At 37.0% G+C, this 9,692-nt stretch overlaps 1 non-coding gene and 1 pseudogene across 1 annotated transcript; both read right to left on the bottom strand.

The window, feature by feature from the left end:
- Positions 1-763: 763 nt before the first annotated feature.
- Positions 764-926, bottom strand: LOC148941943 (U1 spliceosomal RNA). Its single transcript, XR_016143225.1, has one exon. It is a non-coding gene; the product is annotated as a U1 spliceosomal RNA (small nuclear RNA).
- A 712-nt stretch (positions 927-1,638) lies between these two features.
- Positions 1,639-1,812, bottom strand: LOC148941942 (U2 spliceosomal RNA; annotated as a pseudogene).
- Positions 1,813-9,692: the final 7,880 nt, after the last annotated feature.

Raw genomic sequence — 9,692 nt, 5'->3', positions numbered from 1 at the left:
TGAAAATTCCTAGAGTTGACTTGAGCATATAAAAAGAAATCCTATTAAATCCTTATCGATTTCTTAACAAGGTTCGAAAGCAATAAGGAACTCAATTTTCAATGAAGTAAATACTAGCAAAAAAATCATATGATAGGAAAACGTATTCAATCATCAGCAATTCATGTGTTACTTCAATGATATGGTATTAAACGTACATCTGCATAAAATAAAATAAATATTCAGTTCTCAAGCTAGAAAGTAATGGCAATGTAATTGATTGGTGGATCAATTGATCCAGACAAAGGCCCCCCTATTTAAATATAACAAGAAGCTTGGCGGTACTGAAGGAATTGTTAGTTTGATATGTTGCCAACGCAATTGACTTGATGAAATGTGCGGGGACCAAGGGCATTTCACTTTTTAAGACTAGCCTTTGGGATTTAATCTAAATTTCAGTAATTTGATTCGATTCCTAGTTCAATTTAAAAATCAGTATTTATTAATTACAGAGTATTTTCAAAAACAAAATGCATCAGAATCTATACAGTATAAGCTCAACTCTCTCATATGCTTGGGATTTTAGGCACAATTCTTCCGTAATATTTCAAACGTGCAAGTTTATTATCAAAAAATAATTTTTTCAAAAGGGCCCAATGATCAATTTTACATGTCTTATTATTATCTTAACAAAACCAAACTGTATAGTATACTTTTTTCTTTGAAATAATAAATATATGACACATAAAAGGAACCCAAACGACAAAAGTTTTCCATGTGTGGACAGGGGTCCGCGCGAACGCAGTCCCCCACTACCAAAAATTACGCTGTTGAGTTACCCCATTGGGGGTAATCACAGGGGTCAGCCAATCCGAAGCACAATGGAAATGCCTAACCCTGAGAGTGTCTCCATCAAGATCAAGGCAGCTCTTCAGCTAGGTACGTATGTTTGGTTAAAATCTAACATTTTACTAATATCTTTCCACATAAATCTGGTTGCTTTGAATGCCCCTCAGAAGCTCCGATTTATTGAACAGATGCAGGTTTACAAAACTTTTTCACATCAATCAATTAAGTCTCTAGATTATTTTTGAAAATAGCAATGCCCCATTTCTTTTTCATATGTAAACATCTTAATCCTTTGAATGCAAGTTTACCTTTGGGAGAAAAGAATATCAGGGGTTTCTCACTCTGTTATCAATTTGACTGAAAAGTGGAAACTTTAATTTCTGAGAACCCAGGGGCCGTTCTACTTATTGTGCCAATTATTTTCTTGTTAACAACCAAAGGGGGCTTTAGTCATTACTACTACTGCTAACAACTCACCACAGAACCAAGCCGTCTGAGGCCAAAAACAATCACGTCAGCAGTTTTATTCGGATCTTGGTTCAATTTAAATTTCAGCAATTAATAATCACGTACTATTTTCGAAAAAGGTGCATGGGGACTTTAATTTAATAATGGCGAGTGGTCATTGGCTTTTTCCACTATTAAATTTTGTAAATTTTATACAATTTTCCTTCTTTTTTTCAGATGAAAAAAAAAATAACTTTCAGTTTATTCAAGGGCTAGGAAACTACAGGTGTGGTTTCTAAAAAATTTGAATAGCGTATTATACCCATAATTGATAAGAGTTCATGAACTTTGGTTTCCCCTCGAAAGGAGTGCGCCGATCCTGGAAGTACGCCAATACTAGGCAAACGCGTGAAGGGAGCGGAGCAAGCCCCGACATGCCCCCGGTTTCCAAAAATCAGTTTAATATTCTGGGCCCCATGTAGGGACCGTATCGGATATTAACCTGGACATATTTTATGCCAACTGGACATATTTTATGTCCAAGGGACATATTCCTATGTGCCGGGGTACAATGGGACATGAAAAGAGACATATTTTGCAAATTTATGACATAAAATAGAATATTTCCCAGTTTGATAAATATTTTGTAATAAAAATGTCATTTTTCACCAAATTAGTTCTAAAAATACTTATCTAACACTAAATTTACTTAACTACTTACTTTCTACTATTTTTTTTACGTTTTATACTGTATTTTTAGGAGGTGCTTGCTATTTCCCGCAGACACCTATCTGCAAATACTCTTTATATTCTTTACACGTTTGTATTCTATCATCTATATACGATTTTATTTCTCCTTGCTTTTACGCTACAGTCATGATAATTGGCAAGCAGACACCTTTTTCGTTAACAATCACTTCCGGCTTTCAATAGTCAGGCCAAAACATCTATTAATTTATCAAGTATTACCAACTGAAAATCAAAAGTTAACAAAAGAAATCAAATTGGATTCTTGATGATCTGGAATTAATTTTGATATCAATAGATGTACCAAAAGAATTAGCTGATTGTGCTGATTCCAAATATATAATATTCGTTAAATTTAATGTTACCCATCAAAGGCTACGGCCCTGAAAAAAATTGCCAAATATTCGAAAAAGATGAAATTACCGTCTAAAAGTCAAAGAATCTTAATGGAAATCACGCCAACAGATTCAGCGTATCAGAGAACCCCACTGTAAAGGTTCCAATTTCCTATCTATAAAAATATGAAATTTTGTGGTGTTTGCCAGAAGAAGCATCACGGATTCGTGTTTATTTGTTGCTGTTACTTTTTCCAGGGGTGATCGTATCGAACCAATGGTACTAGAACAATGCAAGAAAGCTCGTTCAAACGAAAATTATAAGATCTAGTTTCCTTTTAAGTGACCAATAAATTGGAGGACAACTAGCCCCCGCCCCACGCCCTTTTTTCCTGAGTGTCGTCTGATCAAAATGTTTAGATAATCCTTTATTCAGTATAGTTGAAAGATACAATATATATGTGTTTGGAGATGACATGACCCCTCAGAACCTCTAGAGGAAGGGCCGCAAGTTATGAATTTTGCCCATTGTTTAAATATAGTATTTGTCATAGGTATGTATATAGAAATTTTCTAAGGGGGGAAGGAGATCTTATGGGGACTGATTTTCTACGGGGAGAATTTCCCATTGGAATGGAAGTTTCTGGGGTTGACCTTTTCAGGGGAAATTTCACATGGGGAAAATTTTCCAGAATTCGTATACGAAATTTGTGTTATTTTTCTTAGTTTCTCGTTGTTGATCCCATTGTACATGCGGAGACACTTTGAGGGATTTTTGGGGGAAGTTTCCAGCAGAGTTTCAATTCTCTGGGGATCTTTATGGGTGAGATTTTCCATGGGAGAAATTTTCCATAGAGGATTTATCACCAAGAAATATTCTCCCTGTGCAATTTCTGGGGGATAAAATTTCCAAGAGAAGGGGGGGAGTATTTTCCATAAAGGGATATTACCCATTGACCTTAAAAAGGATCAGAAACTAAATGAAAACAAGTCTTTCTTCAAAAATATTGTGCTAAGGAGTATTTTTCAGCCACAATTGTAAGCAAAGAATTTTCGGGGAAGAATTTTGCAGCAGGAATGGAGTTGTCCGGGGGTAATTTCCCGGCGGAAGAATTTTACAGGGGAGGACTTTATATAGTGGAATTTCTCGTGGGCAAATTTTCCGCAGAGGGGTGGATTTCCTAGGATCATCTGAAAAATGATCAGAAATAAGTAAAAAAAACAAGTCTTTTCTACCGAAAGTAAAGAGTGACATAAAACCCTAAAATGAACAGAAATTATTCCGTATATTACGTGGGCTACTCCCACCTTAATACCCCCCTCTCTACGCTAATGTTCGACCTTTTGTGTAATTTTTTAAGAACGATTTTTGAAACACATGTGCCTTGTAATTGAATCAAAACCTTTTTTAAAAATTCTTTGAAAGATTTTAGCGTGAAGAGAGGGGTATTGAGGAAGGGGCAGCTCTTCTAATATAAGGAATAGTTTCTTTTTGTTTTAAGTTTTAATGTTGCTCCTTACTTTAAATAGAAAAACTTATTTTTTCATTTAATGAATGAAAGAGTGATAAGGTTACAATTTATTTTTTTACTTTTGACCAAGGAACATCGTGAAGAAAGGGTTGTCGTTGAAACTTCGAAAGCGGCTCGATCTTAAATTGAAAGCTCTAATGCCTTTTCTAAGAATCATAAGTTATTCGAGGGCGAACAGCCCCCCTACCCCGCCCATCATTTCCCCAAACATGTCCAATCCAAATTTTGAGATTGCAATTTTGTTCAGCATATTTGAAAGGTCCAGTACTTATGTTTTTTGTGGATGACGATCCCCCCCCCCAAAAACAAAACTTTCAGGGCAAGGGCTACGAGTTATACTAGTTCCCCATTATTAACATATAAAATCTCTATGGAAGGGTGGGTTTAATAAACTTTGGAGGATTGAAAATCAGTTTAATAAACTTTGGAGGATTGAAAGGGTGGGTTTAATAAGCTCACTGGATTGAAAATCAGAAGTTCTAGCGCCATTTTAAGAGTCAGAAGTTGCCAGAGGCAAACCAGCAACCCCCTCCACCTACTTCTTCTTTTCCCTAGATGCAACCAACAGAAATTTTGAGAAATATTGGTCACTTTGTTAAAAATGGTCCAAAGAACATATAATAATGCCATCAGCGATGACACAACCCCTAAGACCCCTGGGACAAAGGTTGTAAGTTAAGTCCCTGGAGTATATAAGGTTTTATGGAACAGGTAGTCGTACAAACTTCAGATGGGGCTTATTTGATAGAAGTTTAATGGCTTTCATAAGAGTCAAAAGTGACATGAGGACAAGCCTCCCCCCTCTTCCCGCGCCTATAATTTCCGAAAACAAGCATCCAATCAAAATTTGTAGACATCTCTTTTGCTCAGCTTTGTTGAAAGGTCCAGTAACTATGCCTTTGGGGATATCACCCACCTGATTGAAGGGCAACCCAGCTTACCTAGCGCTCTGCAACGTCGCTTGACTCCTGCATGGCTGCCGTCAGGGGGACACGGGGGCCATAGCACCCTTGGAAATTTGGGACTATAAAGTAATTATAAGGAAACCATAGGAAAGAGAAAATAATAGGGAATAACCATGGAAAAAATGTGTGTTGCCCTATTTTTGGCTGCCTGCCAATCGATTTCAGCCCTTAATAAGGAAAACATAAGTTCTCATTTGTGACTGCGTGACCCCTTTAGAGTTTTCCAGACAAATTTTTTATATATGATTTGATGGGAGCAACAATAAAAAATCAAATTCTTCATACCCTTCATAGTAATGAACAGTAAGTAAATAACAATCCTTGTCAATAACAAAAGTATAAGAGCCTCAACCCCTCGCTCTTTACGCTAAAGTTTATTATCGTTTTAAAAATAAAGTTGTGAGACAGAGTCAAACATTAGCGTAAAGAGCAAAGCGTAGAGGAGGGGACAGCCCCTTTCATATACAGAAAAATTTCTGTTCGTTTTAAGTTTTAATGTCGCTCCTTACTTTCAGTTACAAAAACTTATTTTTTTATTTAATTTTTGAACGTTTTTGAATTAACGTGTCTTTGATTTTGATCACCGTACATGATAATTAAAACAAAAATTTGCATATTAATTTTCCTTTTTTGGCTAAATGGCTTTCTCGCATATTAATTCTCACATTAATTTTACTTTTTTTGGCTAAATGGCTTTCTCGAAATTTTGTTCTGACGTAGCTTAAGAATTAACTTACGTAACGAATTTCTATAGTCGTATGTTTTTATTACGTATATTAGGGAGTTCACCTCGTAGTCAATACCTCGCTCTTTACGCTAAAGTTCGAATTTTGTTCGAATCACGAACCCCTGAATCACAAAGGCCGGTTAATTAGAATAGATAGCTCTTTTGAAAGTAATAAAAAACTTTAGCGTAAAGAGCGAGGTATTCACTAGGGGGCGAACCCCCTCATATACGAAATCATTTCTGTTCGTTTTAAGTTTTAATTTTGCTCCTTACTTTCAGTTGAAAAAACTTGTTTTTTTTTTATTTAATTTCTGATCGTTTTTTAAATAATGCTGGGAAATCCGGCGCCCCCTTCATAGAAAAGTCCCTTCCCCCAAGGAAACATCCTCCATGGAAAGATTTGCCCCCATAACCCCTACTCCGACACCCCCCCCTCCTCCTCACCCGAAAAAAATTCCTCCTGAAAGCGCCTGTATACTTCCCAATAACCAATACTATATGTAAACAATTGGCAAAGTTTATAACTTGCAGCCCTTCCCCTGGGGCCTGTGGGGGATTAAGTAATCCTCAGAGTTCAGAGTTCAGAGTTTTTTATTCCATAATAAATACTGAATCCAAGCACAACACTCATAATCCCCCTAGAAATACACTATGGCCAGTTATGCACGGGGAACTGAGAAAAAAAATACAATATATCCAAACAACCCTAAAAAGGAAATCAATTGCCCAATAACATATACAATTAAAAAGAGACCATACCTGAGACCTTGGAGTCATAGCGCCGAGAAGACCACTATAAAACAAAACTAAACATTCAAGGGACATAAAAAAAAACTATTCTGTTTGATTCTTAACTAAATGGTCCTTAAGAATCCTCTTGAAAGTGCCAAACGAGTGACATATCTGTACTGAAGAAGGGAGTTCCAAACCTGATGACAAGCGATGAGGGGATTGAAATCTGACCGCACAGTGTGAGTAGGAGGAATGCAGATATTATGTGACGAACGAAGGTTATATGGAGCTGAATCAGAAATAAACTGAGAAGTTTTTTGAAGAGATTTTTGAAGATTGCCATGAAGCTGATGAAAAACAAAAGAAGCACAAGAAAGAATTTAGATAGACTGTAGATTTAGACGCAGTCTGGGTGAAGAATAGTTGGTGTCAATAACCAGACGCCGTTTTTTTGTATACATTACAGAACGCGACTACAGTGTAGAAGTAAAAGTAGACATCCATACTATGGGGCAATAAGAGAGCTATGACTGGACAAGGCAGAAAAAAAGAAGCTTCAGTATATATCCAGGGAAGGTGTGTTTGAGTTTTCGAATGACACCCAAACTCCGTGAGACCTTAACCCTAATCATGGCTATGTGGTGTCTAAACGAAAGGTTCTCATCAAGCAGGATACCAAGAAACCGCACCAACCGATTCTTTGGTCTACACAAGAAGCCTTGTGACACCTGAAGCTGTGTCAGTTGAGGGAAAGCTACACCAATTCGAGAAAAAATAAAAACATGTGACTTGGCAACATTCAAGGCCAAGTAATTCGCCTCAAACCATGAAACTACTCTCTCGAATATTGCCACCAGGTTAGACCTGATATCACATACCGTCTTCCCTAGAGTCCCAATAGTGCTGTCGTCAGCAAAAGCAACGAGGCAATCTTCATTAGAAGTAGCATTGGGACACGAAGGAACATCCGGATGACACAGATTGCAGCATACCAGAGGACTGGTGTTCTTGACTGCTGAAATCAGATCATTGACGTAAATCAGAAATAAAACGGGGCCAAGAACAGATCCCTGGGGGACGCCATATTCTACTTCAGAAGGGCTCCAGAAAAGTGGATCAATTGAAATAAATCTACTAGAAAGATATGATTCAAACCAAGAGAAAGTATTTGATCTTATACCAATATACGATAGTTTCCAAAGAACAATCTGATGAGTCAAAGAATCAAAAGCTTTACTAAGATCCAAAAATAAAGCTGCCGGGATAAGACCAAAATCTATTGCCGAATGAATGAAATTCAAGAAAGATGCACAAGCATGCTCTGTAGAGTGATTCGCTCGGAATCCGAACTGGAAGTCATTGAAAATTTTTTTGACATCCAGAAAACTAAGAAGCCTGGATAGCATAGCCTTCTCAAAAATTTTGCTGAAAACAGATAGAAGAGAAATTGGCCTATAATTAGCAGGATCACTCCGGGACCCACCTTTATACAGCACTATCACCTTAGCTCATTTGAGTGATTCAGGGAAAATTTCTTTCTCGAAAGACAGATTGACAAGCTTAGTCAAAGGTGACAGAATAGCAGGCAGAACGGCACGGATAACCATTGTAGGAATTCTGTCTGGTCCTGAAGACGATGAACTTTTAAGTGTATTTACGATCCGAGCTACCTCAAACTCAGAAACAGGGTTCAAGACCATTGACTTTAAACATGGGGGTCCAAGATAGGCTCTGAATTCGCAACGAGGAGTTGTAGAGCTCACAGAGGAACCAGTCGTCTTTCCTATATTAGCAAAATAAGACGTAAGCTCTAGATGAACATTTTCTTCTCCTTGGACAATTTTACCATCGACTATCTGCGTTGTTGGAACTGAAGGCGGAGGGGGAGTAGGTCAAAGTACAGAATTAATAATTTTCCATGTCTTCCCAACATCCTTTCCAAACTCAGAAAATTTCCTGTGATAATACTGAGACTTGGCCTTCCGACACAGAGAATTAAATATACTCCTATAGGCCTTAAACCGCTGATGATGAGAAGCAGGTGACGAAGCTTTGTATAGCTTCCACAGATAATTTTTCCTTTTCCAGCTTTTATGGAGACCAAAGACATATATATTAGATTTTCGACTATGCTGAACAAAATGGCTATCTCAAAATTTTGATTGGGTGACTTCGGGAAAAACATGAGCGTGGGAGGGGGCCAAGTTGCCCTCCAATTTTTTTGGTCACTTAAAAACGGCACTAAAAATTTTAATTTTCGTTCAAATGAGCCCTTTCACGATATTCTAGGACTACTGGATTGAAACGATCACCCCTGGGAAAATAAAAAAAACAAACAACTAACAAACAAACAAATAAACAAACATCCGTGATCTTTCTTCTGGCAAAAAATACAAAATTCTACATTTTTAAAGATAGGAGCTTAAAACTTTGATAGTAGGGTTCTCTGATATGCTGAATCTAATGGTGTGATTTTCTTTAAAGTTATATGACTTTTAGGGGTTATTTCCCCTTTTTTTCAAAAATAAGGCAAATTTTATCAGACGCGTAACTTTTGATGGGTAAAACTAAACTTGATGAAACTCGTATATTTGAAATCAGCATAAGAAGCTAATTCTCTTCATATACCTATATGTGCAAGAGTTACGTATTTTAGAATTTCGCTTTCTACTGATCTGGGTCGCTCCTTACTTGCAGTTTGTTACCACGAACTGTTTGATGGAAAAGTGTTTGATTCTAGATGATGATTTTCTGGAATTACCTCTTCAAAGGAGGATATTTTCTCAGAGAATGCTTGTCGATATAATGAAAACTGATTCTTCGTCATTAGACAATTGTATGAAACTTTTATCTCGTGGTCCAGACGCATTTGCACAATTTATTAAAATATTAATCGAAACAAAAAAAATGATATTGTGGATTTGCTTTTGAACACACTAGCTTAGAAATTTACGACTATGATTTTCACGAGAAAGATGCTGTTCAAACAGTATTTACTCCTCTCTCTCTCTCTCTTTGCCGATCGTATGTCAGTTTCTTTTTGGTGGTGAGAGTGTCAATACATGAAAAAATGTCCTATACGTGTCCACTATGCATGTATACACTGGGCAGCTGGTCATCATGTGAGAATTGTACAATGATTGGCGTATATGGTGAGAAGTGCAGATTATGCAACCCGTTTAAACTGCATAGAGGATATGTCGTACAAATTAAAGATTGTAATTCATGTCCTGAAGAGATGTGTGACTCTCACCCTAGTAGACACCTATGCTCCAATTGTCATTATGATAAATGTAATCAGTGGGAGAATGCATATCCTGGTATTATTGGAAAGAATCCTAAACGTGATTTTAGTTTATTACTAAGAGACCAGGTCAAC

The sequence above is a fragment of the Artemia sp. Qi Xiang Cuo genome, chromosome 17, assembly GCF_049724085.1.
Source record: "Artemia sp. Qi Xiang Cuo chromosome 17, ASM4972408v1, whole genome shotgun sequence".
Classification (NCBI taxonomy): domain Eukaryota; kingdom Metazoa; phylum Arthropoda; class Branchiopoda; order Anostraca; family Artemiidae; genus Artemia; species Artemia sp. Qi Xiang Cuo.
This window is presented reverse-complemented; position numbering and strand designations above follow the sequence as displayed.